General features: G+C 48.8%; 1 protein-coding gene across 4 annotated transcripts in view; it reads left to right on the top strand.

The window, feature by feature from the left end:
- Positions 1 to 14,344: 14,344 nt before the first annotated feature.
- The window catches only part of LOC143960225 (potassium voltage-gated channel subfamily A member 1), a 104,499-nt gene continuing 102,392 nt past the window's right edge, over positions 14,345 to 16,451 (top strand). The window contains exon 1 of one of the 4 annotated variants that reach the window (XM_077468573.1): positions 14,345 to 14,606. The gene's annotated coding sequence lies outside the window, so the exon portion shown is untranslated. Of the gene's footprint in view, positions 14,607 to 15,529; positions 16,256 to 16,451 lie in introns of those variants that run through there. The other 3 variants (XR_013270286.1, XM_077468572.1, XM_077468571.1) reach the window with 3 other exon arrangements.

The following is a 16,451-nucleotide window of genomic DNA, read 5'->3' as shown; positions in this document are numbered from 1 at the left end:
ATACTGTACACCTATAAAAGAACCTTTGTGGACCTAGTAGCAAGTGAATTGCAGACTGTCCCTGCTCAGAACACCAAACTGTCCCTCAGTCCCTACACTGATAAAAGACAGCTGCAGAATCGGGCAGCACTCATCAGCACAGCAGTCAGCAGTGCACCATAATATACTTTGTATATTTGAAAGAAAGTATATTATACGTGTACAACCCTATATACTGTAAACCTATACCAGTCCTTAAAATGACCTTTGTGGACCTAATAGTAATAGCTATTGATTAAACTGACTGTGCCTGCTCCACACAGTGTCCTGTCCCTACTCTGACAAAAGACAGCTGCAGAATCGGTCAGCAGTGCACTCAGCAATCAGCAGCACAGCAGTCAGCAGCAGTGCACCAGAACCCTATATACTGTACACCTATACCAGTCCTTAAAAGGACCTTTGTGGACCTAATAGTAATAGCTAGTGATTAAACTGACTGTGCCTGCTCCACACAGTGTCCTGTCCCTACTCTGACAAAAGACAGCTGCAGAATCGGTCAGCAGTGCACTCAGCAATCAGCAGCACAGCAGTCAGCAGCAGTGCACCAGAACCCTATATACTGTACACCTATACCAGTCCTTAAAAGGACCTTTGTGGACCTAATAGTAATAGCTAGTGATTAAACTGACTGTCCCTGCTCCACACAGCGTCCTGTCCCTACACTGACAAAAGACAGCTGCAGAATCGGTCAGCAGTGCACTCAGCAATCAGCAGTACAACAGTCAGCAGCAGTGCACCAGAACCCTATATACTGTACACCTATACCAGTCCTTAAAAAGACCTTTGTGGACCTAATAGTAATAGCTAGTGATTAAACTGACTGTCCCTGCTCCACACAGCGTCCTGTCCTTACACTGACAAAAGACAGCTGCAGAATCAGTCAGCAGTGCACTCGGCAATCACCAGCACAGCAGTCAGCAGCAGTGCACCAGAACCCTATATATTGTACACCTATACCAGTCCTTAAAAGGACTTTTGTGGACCTAATAGCTAGCGATTTGTGTCACTACAGTCTGTCACTGCTCCACACAGCAACCTCTCCCTACACTGACAAAAGACAGAATGTAAAATGGCCGCCAGATCAGGTCTATTTATAAGGTAGGGGGAATGTCCAATTGTCCATGTGCTGAAATGTCTCAATTGGCTGTCCTGTACCCCATGATGGATGTGTCATGGTTCAAAGTTCTCCACAATGTAAACAAATATGGCCACCGTGAACAGCGGCAGAAGTCGGTTTAGTGAATCGCGAATGAGCAAAATTTGCCGTGAACTGACCGCCGGGCGAACCGCAAGGCCATCTCTATTGCCAGCCTCAATAAAACCAGGGACAGTATGTAAAAATCTGTGTTTTTTAAAAAAATCCCAAGATTATAGCTGCCACGCCTCTCCAGTACCTTTTAAGTGTGTGTATGTATTCTGTGTGTGTATACTGCGTGTGTATATTGTGTGTCTACGTGTGTATACTGTATGTGTGTGTGTGTATACTGTGTGGCCCCATAATCTATTGCCTGGGAGCCCCATAATCTATTTCCTGGGGACCCCATAATCTCCTATTGCCCAAGGGCCCCATAATCTTCTGCTATTGCCCGGGGGCCCCATAATCTCCTATTGCCGGGGGCCCCATGAGTTGTCAGTCCGCCCTTGGCTGGTACCCTATAGTCCTGGTAAATGTATTGGCCCAGAAGCAGTTGGAAATCAGTGATGTAGGCTGGACCTGCAGCTGGCAATCAATAACCCTGGTGTGACAGACCCAACCGGGGCTTTTGGAGTGGAGTGCAGGGTAGCATCTTGCCTACTGACTATGGGCCCTGGCGTTTGAGGGGACTCTATTCTTTGGAAGGTGTGTGCCTGGGGGACCTTTGGAGGAGTTTTACTTCAGATTCAAGTCCATATCTCCCCAAAACACATAGACTCTGGGAACTGGAGGACCTAGATACAGATTTGGGGCCTCTATGCCCTCAGAGCAGATGTTAATATAATCAGTAGACATGTGCGATTCGTTTCGTCCGAATCTCAAATTCGTACGAATTTCGGGAAGGATCCGAAATATGAATTGCCGTGCGTCCGAATTCTGTACGCAATACGAACTTTTGTTTACGAATTTCGGATCAGTTGTCGTCATTATGCTTATGTCAGCACAGGGATGGTGGGAGCCCCTCATAATAAGCAGCCCCAGGAGGAGCAGGCGCAAACTGGACCAGCGGTGCATGGTGTAGTGTCATATTTTGCTCCCCATCATAGAATGCTCCGGGAGTGACGTTGCGGCCAGAAATTTAGCACTGCGCATGCGCTATGCGTTCCAAACACTTGCGCCATGCATTCCAAATGATTTGCGACAATGCAGACCAGTGCAACCGTCAGATAATGTCAGAGAAGTGAGGGGAGGTAATCCCCTCCCTGAGCCACAGTTACCCGCTCTCTCTCCGCTGCTCTCTGCTCTGTCTAAAGTTAATGTCACGATTACCTCCCCTCACTCCCGTGACATTATCTGATGGTTTCACTGAACTACATTGTCGGAAATCCTCTGGAACGCATGGTGCAAGCATTTGGAACGCATCGCGCATGCGCAGTGCAAAATTTCTGGCCACAACATCACTTCCGGAGCATTCTATGATGGGGAGCAAAATATGACACTACAATGGCAGACAACCAATCCGCTTCTCTCTTTCTCATCTAATGAAACTTCGTATTTCGGATAGGAAATTCTTCAACGGAATTTCGTATTTCGGATAAAAACCAAACTTCCATCAGCATCGACTGTCATATTGAGGTATATTTTTGCCTTTAAATTCATCGTAAAGAATGTTCATACACGTTAACGAGCCTAACGACAATACGTATTTCATACGAAACGAAATGGAATTTCGGACACAAAATACGAAGTACGAATTAATTTTAATACGAATCGAAACGGAAGAGAACGAAACTAATTTATTGATGGCGCCCATGTCTAATAATCAGTTCAAACAAACTTGATACTGGGGTCTTCTGCTATAATCAGTTTATTAAAGTGGTTGTAAACCCTTACAAACCACTTTGACCTACAGGTAAACCTAGATTAAGGCTTACCTGTAGGTCCAAAAAATATCTCCTAAACCTACACGGTTTAGGAGATATTTACAAAAAGACAGGCATGCGCCGTAGACAGCGGCGTGCAGGTACTCTGGGCATGCCGCTGCTAACGACGATATGCCGTTAGTGGCGGTTCCCGTGCGCATGCACGGGAGTGACGTCATCACTGCTCTGGCGCTATGAGTGGCCAGAGCAGCGATACCCGAAAGAAGATGGACGCTCCGTTCTACAGGGGACAGCGGTGACATCGCTGGCTCCTGTGTCAGGTAAGTGACACATAATGGGCTACTATGCATGCTTTACCTTTGCAGGGAGACAAAGAGAAAGTAAACCCATCAGGGTTTACTTCCTCTTTAAGGTGTTATGTGTTTATTGTTAGAGCGGAGCTCTAGGCTCCTTCAGAAAAAAATAAAAGTCAGCAGCTACAAATACTGTAGCTGCTGACTTTTATTATTAGGGCACTTACCTGCCCATGAATCCTTTTTCAATCAGCTCTTGGGTGCTGCCACAGCCATCTCGGCTAGGGAAAACTGGCAGTGAAGTCTTGAGGCTTCACAGCAGATTCCCTACTGCGTATGCGCGAAGCTCCTGAGGAAAGGGGCAAGCTTTTAGACTGTGTAGCCACAGAGTCACCTGCCTCACCAGCTGAAGCATTTTATATGGCAAGCTTGATTTTATTCCTATAAATTTATTTTAAATTGTATATATATATATATATATATATATTTATGGTTGGAGCCCTCCGCTGTAAGAGATATGAAAGAACACATAAACACGTCACAAGACTAACAACATAAAATAGACCTGAATTGTGCCCTTGGTCTGCTGTAAGGTAAGCCCTGGTGAGCTGGGCGGTGAGCCCTGCTCTGCTGGGCGATATGCCAAGAGAAGGCCGCATACCTTAAGAAAGTAAATGGATGTTTCTGTAGAGAAACGTGTTTTAAGTGCAGTACTCTAAGAAGGGAAATGGGGGGGTGGGTACCTTGCACTGGAACCGACACAGACCGTTGTGGGTGGTCTGATTATATACCCTCCGGGCTCCTCCCATAATTACGGGCCACCATACTGGCCCTCTTATTTATGGTTGGAGCCCTCTGCTGTAAGAGATATGAAAGAACACATAAACACGTCACAAGACTAACAACATAAAATAGACCTGAATTGTGCCCTTGGTCTGCTGTAAGGTAAGCCCTGGTGAGCTGGGCGGTGAGCCCTGCTCTGCTGGGCGATATGCCAAGAGAAGGCCGCATACCTTAAGAAAGTAAATGGATGTTTCTGTAGAGAAACGTGTTTTAAGTGCAGTACTCTAAGAAGGGAAATGGGGGGGTGGGTACCTTGCACTGGAACCGACACAGACCGTTGTGGGTGGTCTGATTATATACCCTCCGGGCTCCTCCCATAATTACGGGCCACCATACTGGCCCTCTTATTTATGGTTGGAGCCCTCTGCTGTAAGAGATATGAAAGAACACATAAACACGTCACAAGACTAACAACATAAAATAGACCTGAATTGTGCCCTTGGTCTGCTGTAAGGTAAGCCCTGGTGAGCTGGGCGGTGAGCCCTGCTCTGCTGGGCGATATGCCAAGAGAAGGCTGCAAAAGATTTGGTGTAGGGAGGTAATTATTAATTTATGTACAGCAAGACACTACGGGGCAAAGTTTCTGAAGGCTCAGGACATTTCCACTTGTGGATTGGAGATGTATCGAGTAAAGCAGGTGGATTCCCGCCTGCCCATCTTTGATCGCGTGGACTGGGACCCCATTTCGTGAGGCTGCTGATGCTGCTCCAATGCGAAAGAATGTCCAAGAAAATGACCAAGGTCCTGGCCTAATGTGCTCAAAAGGAACCTGACGTGACTAATGAACTGGTTGCTGCCTGGGGTACTAATCGAGAACGGTAGTAATGGGCTGTCCTGCGAGGGATCAAACATATGGGCCAAAAATTGATCTAGGATGGACACGGGGCACCAGGCTTTGAGAGTTTGGAAAGGTTTTATGTCAACCCCTGGACCGGACTATTGTGTTTTGGACACGCTGAGGAGCAAGATGAAGTCTGATGGCGTGTGAGGTGGCGTCAATGTAACACTTTACAACTGGGATGGTGACAGTATTCACTGGGGCGTAAGAAGCTGTAGAAAGCCAGGTAGATGGCTGCTTGAAGGACCAGGCTGAATTTAGCCAAAAGGGGAATGTGACAGGATGAAAGACATGTCTCGGAATATGGCGCTGGTGACGGGTAGCCGTTTGATACTGATTTGGGGTCATTGCCTGTGAATACCACACAACATGGTCTTGACCGTATGGGCGGCGAACAAGACGGTTTGTTAGGATCTCATAAGGGGATGAAATACTGGATGTCAGCTGAGTGGGATCTAAGGTATTGTGTGACAATGCCAACTGTGTGCGGTGGCATAATACGAAGACCAGGATGTGATGGAGAACTCTTGGTATTGCTCTGGGGTTTGAGGCTAGTAACCTGACATAGAACCTCTAGGCTGCCCGGTAGGCCTTCAGGGTGTTGTGAGATAGTGAAAGATTAATAAGGCAGGTAGCGTCGTGAAAGTGTTGTTTGAATCCGAGGTTAGCTACGACCAGTGTGGGATAAGAGACATGGTCGGGTCGGTTCCAGGTTCCTGCAAAAAATAACGAAGCAAAGTTAACGGGTAGTGCGTCGGCCAGATTATTGCATTTGTCTGGGATGTGGACGCATAGGACGTTAGATTGGTGCTGTGGGGATAGTGGCACCAGCCTGCACAGGAAGGCCACGATGGCCAGCTACTAGGACCTCCTTTATTGGTTTATTGGCTTGGTTGTCTGTGGCGAACGTCACTGTTTGTCCTGCCCAGTTGTTGCACCAGACTTGAGCTGCTGCGACAATGGGGTAGAGGTCGAACAAAGAGGAGGACTAACTGAACCCAGGAATCAAGAGGATTTCTGACGGCCATGGCCCTATAAACCCAATTTGACCAAAATTGAGGCGAGGACCTGTGGAGGCTGCGGTGACCATGACTACCTGAGATGAAGAGAGAGATGCTGAGGGAATACACATTGGCATGCCATTCCAATTTGTGAGAAATTCGACTCTCATGGGCAGATCTGCTATAGCTGGCACATCTTAATTTAAGGATTTAGTCAGGGTCTTTGCCTGGAAGAGAAACACTAAAAGATGGGAGGTAAAAGATCCCCTTGAGTCTGGCTGCTGCCTTGGCTGAAAATGAGCAGTGATAGTCAAAGGATGGGCACCCTGCGTACTTGTGACCTGCTGCGTGCAGATACGGGTCCAATTCTACCCTCCTGTTGGGGTTGCTCTGCCTAGCATGTCTCTGACTGTCCCCAAGGCCCGCACAAACTCTGTGACAGTGAGCTTGCGATTAAGTAAAGGGTCTCTGGTCTTCAGGATGACGGAGACATCTCCCTGCGAATATGATTTGTTCTAGGCCAAGTTGTGTACTGCTATGAGGAGGGATGCTAAGTTAACGTCGTTGTCATCCAAGATGTCCTCCTAGATGCCCTGCTAGGACAAGGTGTGCAGGGAAGACGATGGTGCAGAAGTTGGGTGTATCTGTAAGTGAAGGTACGGGAATGACGGTGGTGACTGGAGCTGGTAGGGGCATGGCTGGGCGTACCTCCAGGGCTGTCACTCTGCTTGGACTTCGGCGACTGCTGCTGACAGTGTGGTTACCCAGGAGTGCAGCTGAGTAGTCGCAAAGAAGATAGACTGAAGTGGTGCCTGGAAGGGCTGCCACTGGTGGTGGAAACAGTAGCCTAAAGGCTTGGTTTCCTGGCTGCAGCAGGGTAGGATTTACTCCTGTGACACCGTTCTGTTATGAGTTTATATATATATTTTTTTTTTGTTTGTTTTTTTTGTTTTGTTTATTTGTTTTTTATTGGTCCAAGCTCTTGTGAGACTAAACCGCCGCTTGCTGAGCCTGTAAAGGGTGATGGCAGGGCTGAGGCAAAGTCCTCACTGTCTGCCTGCGACATGGCGTCAACTAAAAGCAAGGGGGGTATGTTTGAGGTAAGTTGCAAAGGTAGGAGCGGATAGTTGCGTTGGGTAGATAAGATGAAAGGCGGAAGGAAACAAGAAGAATAGGACAAGGAACGACAGCCATAGTGACAGTTGGTTTGCGCTCGAGCGCTGTTGAGTGTGACTTTAGAAAACTCAAAAGAATGCATAACAACCGAGGTGAGCCAGGAGGTGACTGGCTAGGTAACCGATAGCTCGGGTGTCAGTCTGTGCTCGGCACAGACTAATGAACCAGAGCGCCCCAGGGCGGACTGGGGTGGGTAGCTGAAGTCTGGTATACTAAGTAGGAATGTTGCGATCTGTAGTTAATTGACGTGGGTTCGGTCTACTAATGCTTGCACTGCCAGCAAGTATGGAGATTAGGCGACCTTGTCTGCGTATTGAAGGCTTGTGCTTCGAAAACAGAGTGAAGTGCACAGAAGTATGTGACAGTTGCTAACGCCTCAGGAGCAGGTCAAATTCTGTATGTGAAGTAAAAATATGTAGTGAAAGAGTGTTTAAGAGAAAGGGGGAATCCCATTGAACTACACACCTGACTTTATGCCCTAGTTGTGAGGTCGACTGGTTGGTGGTCGAGAACTGAGTTGACCGGGAGCCTGTAGTAAGGTGACATGAGAATTTCGTTTTGACGATGGGGATTGCAAAGAGCTGTTTGGGGCAAAGCTGGCCCCCTGGTGAAGATGCAAGCCCTCGACAATGTTTTTTTTTTGGGAGATATTGTCCAAACCTGGTGCAGGGTGGACTAACTGGTGTTCTAACTGGCCTAAAAGGGGAAAGCGACAGAAAAAACGATGAGCAGCCGTGTTGCTACTGGAGACGATGAGTGGCAGTTTGAGCCATTTGCTGAAATGCTTGCAGCGATTGCAAGGAAGCGGCCTTATTTGAATTATAAATTGAATTATGAGGTGAGAATGAATGAATGAATGAATGAGGTGAACAGCTGTGTTGCTACTGGAGACGATGAGTGGCCGTATTAAGCTATTGCAGAGATGCTTGCAGCGATTTGCAAGAAAGCAGCTTTATTTGAATCTATAAATTTAATTATAAGTGTGTAGGAATGAGGAGAGCAGCCGTTTTGCTACTAGAGATGAGATTTGAAAGGTGAAAGCAATGTTTTGCGGATTTATAAGTGTGTAGGTATGAGGTGAACAGCAGTGTTGCTACTGGAGACGATTGGCAGTTTTGAGCCAAATGCAGAAAAGACTTGCAGCGATTGCAAGAACGCAGCTTTGTTGAAAGGCGAAAGAAAGGTTATAGAGGAAATGTGATTATGTAGAAATGACCGTGCGCAATAATGAGCAAATTGGTGGAGAGAATTGTGTACGATCATGTATGGATAGACTGAGAAGGTCAAATGTAAGTACTGCTGAATTCGTACAGTCGATGTGACTAGTTTGAACTGGGCTATAGCTATGGAATAGTCTGCGAAAGATTTGACTCATTTGAGTCGGTGATGCAACAGGATTCGGCTTGGTTGTTAGAGTTGCGTTTGGCAAGGACTGGAATCGTTGCGCCGACGCTGCGACTAAACTCGAATCCTCCGTAGATGCGACTGAGAGGCTCGTATATGGGATCCGACCGTATCGCTGAGGATATGGCTGGGTTCGGATTGATTGAATTGTGATGGTGGTTGAAGGGGCTGGTGATTGTCAATGATCCGAAACATAGAAGCGAAGTTGCGACTAGATTCGAAACGGCCGTAGATGCGAGGTGACTACAGGGCTCGTATGACAGATCTGCCCGTGTTGCAGATGATATGGCTGGGTTTGAATCGACTAAATGGTGATGGCGGTTGAAGGGGCTTGTGACTGCCAAGGATTCGAAACATAGAAGCGAAGTTGCGACTAGATTTCAAATCGGCCGTAGATATGAGGTGACTACGGGGCTCGTATGACAGATCTGACCGTATTGCCGATGATATGGCTGGGTTCGAATCAACTAAATGGTGATGACGGTTGAAGGGGCTTGTGATTGCCGAGGATCCGAAACATAGAAGCGAAGTTGCGACTAGATTTCGAATCGGCCGTAGATGCGAGGTGAGTAAGGGGCTTGAATGTCGGATTTGACCGCATCGACCGTGAAGTGATCGGCTCGAGTAAACCCGCGTTGGGTAGAAAGGATGAAATACATGAAAGATGACATAGACTTACGGTGGCGTAAGTGCGACTTTGCAAAACGAACATGATAAGGTAACTATTGGAGTTTAGAAGAGCGGTAACAACAAAGTCCTACCTGCGACAGCGAGTGTGTAGCGGTCCGAGCATGGGACAATCGATGAAGATACATGACCGATCTCGAAGGTACAACTACGTGGACATGCAGTGAGTTGGCAGAGTCAGCCTCTGCAATGCATTTGACACGAATCAGCTCAAAAATGTATGAGATGAATCTGATATAAATTGGCAGTAAGGAGTATCTGATACGAATTGGTTGTAGAGTGTATGCCATTCCTTACTGTGAAACCAAACACCTATCAACCACCCATCCCCCCAGGCTAGTCAAGTGCAGGTAAGACATCAGGTGGGTTTAATTACACCTCAATCAGCCACAGAAACCCATACAAACAATACCTGTTTATCTCAAAAAAGGATGAGAACAGTGAATTTTATAACCAGTGAAGCCTATGGCGAGTGATAACGAGGAACAACTGATAGCGACTCGGCTGTGCCGAACAACGTCGGGACATGAGTGTCAACAACTCAGAGGTAGGTTTTGCAAAAGGGGTGCAGGATAGTAAGCATGATAAGCCGCAAGTTTGCACATGATATGAAAAGATTCGGATACTACTTATCTGCGACCATGAGTGGGAACCGCCGACGAAGACCACGAATGAAGAAGCCGAAGTGCACCTACGATTGGACACACAGATAGACGACCGTGAGGGAGCTGAGAAGAGTCGGCCCCTTGATGTGCAGTACCTTGCACTGGAACCGACACAGACCATTGTGGGTGGTCTGATTATATACCCTCCGGGCTCCTCCCATAATTACGGGCCACCATACTGGCCCTCTTATTTATATATATATATTCTTGGTGGTAATGCATGAGATGTTTTCCGCCCTCTTGTGTATGTTTTAGCTGCGCTTTATGAATGGCCTGGCTGCGGGGCAAAGAGGAGGGAGGCCAAACTCAAAACCAGGTACCCGCTCCCCCCTAAAGGTGCCAAATGTGGCAGCAGAGGGTTGGAGAATGCAGGCAAGAAGAGCTTCCCCTTTTAGGTGGAGCTCTGATTTAAGTGTGTCTCCCCCATTGTGTACCTCCTAGGTGTGAATTCCCATTGTTAATTAGGTTAATTGAGTCACCTATTGTTTCTGTATGTTGGCTACTCCTCTTGGAGGTTCCTAAATGATGTCAGCTTTACCTCGTTATCTAACCACTGTGTGATGTTTTGAGTAATATGTGGTGACTGACCTAGTGAAGTGTATAAAAACCTGTATTTCTCTTTAATAAACAGTCATTCCTTTGGTTTTACCTTAACATCTTGTTTGTGCATGATGCTTGAGGTAAAGGGCTGGCATTTACTCTCTGTCTGCTGGAAGGGTTTGGAGGGGAGGAGGCACTGTTTGGCAGAAGCACCCAAGCACAGGTGCCGTTTGGAATCTGTGATGTAGAGTGTTCCTGCAGCTGGTAATCTATAGCCCTGGACTATAGATTGGCGTATGTGCAGTTGGTAATCTGTGATTGGCATATGTGCAGTTGGGGATGGGTGTTGTAAGGTGGCTGAGTAGCTGGTAGTCTACAGCAGCCCTGGTAAATATATTGGCAGATTTGCAGTTGGGGATCGGTGATGTAGGGTGGTCGTGCAACTGGTGATCTATATGCCTGGTATATAAATTGGCATATGTGCATTTGGTGATCTGTGATTTGCATATGTGCAGTTGGTGATTTAGGGTGGCCCAGTAGCTGGTACTCTATAGCCCTGGAAAATGGGTGCAGTAGGTGATTAGTTATGTTGGGTGGTCTTGCAGCTGGCACTCTACATCCCTGGTATACTGATTGTCACAAGTGTGGGGGATTGGTGATGTTGGGTGGTCCTGTAGCTGGAACTCTAGTCCTGCTAAATGTATTGGAAAAAGTCTAGTAGAGGATCAGCAGCACTGTGGGGTGTCCCTTCAGCTTGTAGCCCTGGGATGTGGGGTGGCACACATGCAGTTGGGGATCGGTGATGTAGGGGGTACTGGCAGTTGAGGATCAATGATGTAAGGGTCCTGTTAGTTGGGAATCAGTGATGTAGGGGATCCTGTCAGTAGGGAATCGGTGATGTAGGGATCCTGTTAGTTGGGGATTGGTAATGTAGGGGGCCCTGTCAGTTGGGGATCGGTGATGTAGGGGGTCCTGGCAGTTGGGGATCAGTTATGTAGGGGGTCCTGGCAGGTGGGGATCCGTGATGTAGGGGGTCCTGTCAGTTTTTAATCAGTGATGTGGGGGGTCCTGTCAGTTGGGGAGCGGTTATGTAGGGGGTCCTGTCAGTTGGGGATTGGTGATGTAGGGGGTCCTGTCAGTTTGGGATCGCCGATGTAGGAGGTCCTGTCAGTTGGGGATCGGTAATATAGGGGGTCCCGTCAGTTGAGGATCAGTGATGTAGGGGGTCTTGTCAGTTGGGGATCAGTGATATAAGGGGTCCTGTCAGTTGGGGATCGGTGATGTAGGGGGTCCTGTCAGATGGGAATCTGTGATGTAGGGGGTCCTGTTAGTTGGGGATAGGTGATGTAGGGGATCCTGGCAGTGGGGATCGGTGGCGTAGGGGGTCCTGTCAGTTGGGGATCAATGATGTAGAGGTTCCAGGCAGTTGGGGAATCGAAGATGTAGGGGGTCCTGGTAGTTAGGGATCGGTGATGAAGGGGGTCCTGGCAGTTGGGGATCGATGATGTAGGGGGTCCTGTCAGTTGGGGATCGGTGATGTAGGGAGTCCTGTCAGTTGAGGATCAGTGATTTAGGGGTCCTGGCAATTGGGGATTGTGATGCAGGGGTCCTGTCATTTGGACATCGTTGATGTAGGGTGTCCTGTCAGTTGGGGATCAGTGATTAAGGGGGTCCTGTCAGTTGGGGATCGGTGATGTAGGGGGGATCCGTGATGTAGGGTGTCCAGTCAGTTGGGGATCAGTGATGTAGGGGGGATTTGTGATGTAGGGGGTCCTGTCAGCTGGGGATAGGTGATGTAAGGGGATCGGCAAAGTAGGGGGTCCTGTCAATTGGGGATCGGTGATGAAGGGGGGATCGGTAAAGTAGAAGGCCCTGGTAGTTGGGGATTGTGATGTAGGATGTCCTGTCAGTTGGGAATTGATGATGTAGGGGGGATCGTGATGTAGGAGGGATCGGTGATGATGTAGGGGGATCGGTGATGTAAGGAGATAGATGATGTAGGGAGGATTGGTGATGATGTAGGGGGGATCGGTGATGTGGGGGATCGATGATGATGTAGGAGGAATCGAGGATGATGTAGGGGGATCGGTGATGTGGGGGGATCGATGATGATGTAGGAGGGATCGAAGAAGATGTAGGGGGAATCAGTGATGATGTAGGGGGATCGGTGATGTGGGGGGATCGATGATGATGTAGGAGGGATCGATGGTGATGTAGGGGGAATCGGTGATGTAGGGGGGATCGTGATGTAGGAGGGATCGATGATGATGTAGGGAGATCAGTGATGTAGGGGGGATTGATGATGTAGGAGGGATTGATGATGTAGGGGGATCGGTGATGTAGGGAGATCGATGATGTAGGGGGGATCGGTGATGTAGGAGGGATCGGTGATGATGTAGGGAGATCGGCGATGTAGGGGGGGATTGGTGATGTGGGGGGATTGATGATGATGTAGGAGGGATCGATGATTATGTAGGGGGAATCAGTTATGTAGGGGGAATCAGTGATGTAGGGGGGATTGATGATGTAGGAGGGATCGATGATGATGTAGGGGGATCGGTGATATAGGGTGGATCGGGGATGTAGGAGGAATCGATGCTGTAGGAGGGATTGATGATGATTTAGGGGGGATCGGTGATGTAGGAGGGATCGATGGTGATGTAGGAGGGATCAGTGATGTAGGAGAGATTGATGATGATGTAGGGGGGATCGGAGATGTAGGAGGGATCGATGATGATGTAGGGGGATTGGTGATGTAGCAGGGATCGATGATGATGTAGGAGGGATCGATGATGATGTGTGGAGGATCGGTGATGTAGGAGGGATCGATGATGTAGGGATCTATGATGATGTGGGGGGGGGGGATCGGTGATGTAGGAGGGATCAATGATGATGTAGGGGGATCGTGATGTAGGAGGGATTTGATGATGATGTAGGGGGATCGGTGATGTAGGAGGGATCGGTGATGATGTAGGAGGGATTGATGATGATGTAGGAGGGATCAGTGATGTAGGAGAGATCGATGATGATGTGGGGGGGGATCGGAGATGTAGGAGGGATCGATGATGATGTAGGGGGATTGGTGATGTAGCAGGGATCGATGATGATGTAGGAGGGATCAGTGATGTAGGAGAGATAGATGATGATGTAGGGGGGGATCGGAGATGTAGGAGGGATCGATGATGATGTAGAGGGATTGGTGATGTAGCAGGAATCGATGATGATGTAGGAGGGATTGATGATGATGTGGGGAGGATCGGTGATGTAGGAGGGATCGATGATGATGTAGGGGGATCAGTGATGTAGGAGGGATCGATGATGATGTGGGGGGGGATCGGTGATGTAGGAGGGATCGATGATGATGTAGGAGGATCGGTGATATAGGAGGGATCGATGATGATGTAGGGGGGAACGGTGATGTAGGAGGGATCGATGATGATGTAGGGGGATCGGTGATGTAGGAGGGATCGATGATGATGTGGGGGGGATCGTTGATGTAGGAGGGATCGATGATGATGTAGGAGGGATCGATGATGATGTGGGGGGGATTGATGATGTGGGGTGGGATCGATGATGATGTAGGCGGGATCGATGATGTAGGGGAGGATCGGTGATGTAGGAGGGATGGATGATGATGTGGGGGGGGGGGGAATTGATGATGTAGGAGGGATCGATTATGTAGGGGGGGATCGATGATGTAGGAGGGATCGATGATGATGTAGGGGGGATCTATGATGTAGGAGGGATCGATGATGATGTGGGGGGGAATCGATGATGATGTAGGGGGGGGGGTCGGGTCCTAGTGATGAGCAGTGAAATGTCAGATCCCATTGCTCCGCACCGCCTGCAGTCCGCCGTCACACCATCACACGGAGTCCGGGGAGATGTGAGCGGCGGCTGCAGAAGAACCGTTTGGAGGCGGCTCGGATCTCTCCCACTGCTGCACAGCCCCGCATAGCACAACCGGAGGATTCCCCCTCCCCCTCCCTCCCCTCCTGTCACCCTGCAGCTGACAGCAGCCCCTTGTCACACCGGGAATCTCCACGACACGCCGACCCCTAGCTCCCCCTCCCCCGTTTTCTTGTGCTGATCATGGAGCACGGTACGTGGTCTCCTCCTGATCTACTAACCTAAATCAGCCGCAAAGTGGGAGGACTGAGCCCGGGTAAGGCGGACAGCCAGCGGAGGAAGGAAGGGGGAGGGAGGCTGACTGATCGCCTGGCGTGGGCTGCCTCTGCAGATGGCACGGAATTGGCAGCCAGGTGCGAAGGAGAAGGGAGCTGCGGGCAAATCTCGGGCAGGAGGTGTTAGGCAGGGATGCATGGATCTCCGCAGCCTGGCACCTGCCACCCACCACCCCCCCTGCTGCTTGTGGGTATGGATGAGCTGGGCAATGCCAATGGGCAGCCTGACAATGTCTGATGATGGGGTAGATCAGTGCAGATCGGGGGACAGAAGATGGGGGTGATCTGTACAGGAGATTGGGGGGTGCAGGAAGCATAAGATTGGGGTGACCTGGACAGGAGATGGGGGTGCAAGAGACATAAGATGGGGTGATCTGGACAGGAGATGGGGGTGTACTGTACATAAGATGGGGGTGATCTGGACAGGAGTTTGGGGGGTGCACGAGACATAAGATAGGGGTGATCTGGACAGGATATGGGGGTGCACTGGACATAAGATTGGGGTGATCTGGACAGGAGATTGGGGGTGCACGAGACATAAGATTGGGGTGATCTGGACAGGATATGGGGGGTACACGAGACATAAGATGGGGGTGATCTGGACAGGAGATTGGAGTGTGCACTGGACATAAGATGGGGGTGATCTAGACAGGAGATGGGGGGTGCTGTTGATAGGTAAAGCTGCAAGTGGGCACCTGGGCACAGACAGCTGGCTCTGGACTGGCTGCTCCATCTCCTACACGTGAAATGAGCTCTCTTTCCCCTCCCACATGTTCCTTCATATACACATTATCATGCCTAGTAGATGATCTGACCCCCCCCCCCCCCTGTTTTTCCTTTAATTCACATAGATGGGGGGGGGGGGGGGGGTCTGCCTGTATTGCATGCCGCCTGCATTGCGTCTCTATGTGAATTCCCATAGAAAAAAAAAATGCCTTGTTTTTGTTTTTTCTCCTTCCTTGGCAGTAAAAAAAAAAAAAAAAGAAAGCCTTTAGGATGTAGTATTTGGAGTGGCTGGACTTGTGATGGCCAGGGAGGATGTTGCTGCCCTCTTCTCTCCTGCACCAAATCGCTCTCAGGTTTCTGCTGATACTGCAACGTCAATAAATGGTTAGTTTGCTGTCCCTCTTAATGTATTCAGACTTAGCAATAAGCCACACTCATTGCTGCTGGTGATGCAGCTGGTCTGCAGTTCCCAGGATTCTCCCGGCTCCCTATGCCTCTTTTGGAATAAGTGAGGATTTTACAGCACACATTATTTTTTTATTTTTGTTTTTTATTTTTTTTGTATCTACTCATTTTATTTAACGGAAGAGTTGCCTGTGCAGCCGCCTTTGACTTGCTTTCGATGCAGCCTTCCATAGCATGCAGTATGAATATTTCAGCAGGACGTGCACTGGCTGATGGGCTGCTGTAAACCGATCTGTTTGTTTAAGGGGCACAGAAGGCTGATCTGCATGCGCCTTTTATTTTTAAATTTTTTTTTTTCCAAATGCTGCAAGGCTTGACGCATTCCCATGCTGCTATCACAGTACCTACCATGCTGCTGCAGCTACACACAAACAAGGTAAGACACCAGCACTTGCCTTAATCCCCCCCTTCTCCTCCCTTTGCTCCCCTCCACACTGCATCCTATTCACTGCAGTAGAGTGATTTGTTTGTGTAGTTCCCTGAACTTGGTGCTTTGTGTCGGAATGTGAAGTGTTTTGCCTTGCCTTGCTCCGAACCACTCCAGAAAGTCTGCATGTCTGGGTATGTGTTTT

The sequence above is a fragment of the Lithobates pipiens genome, unplaced genomic scaffold (assembly GCF_037356315.1).
Source record: "Lithobates pipiens isolate NorthernLeopardFrog02 unplaced genomic scaffold, aLitPip1_a1.2 Scaffold_8, whole genome shotgun sequence".
Lineage (NCBI taxonomy): Eukaryota > Metazoa > Chordata > Amphibia > Anura > Ranidae > Lithobates > Lithobates pipiens.
This window is presented reverse-complemented; position numbering and strand designations above follow the sequence as displayed.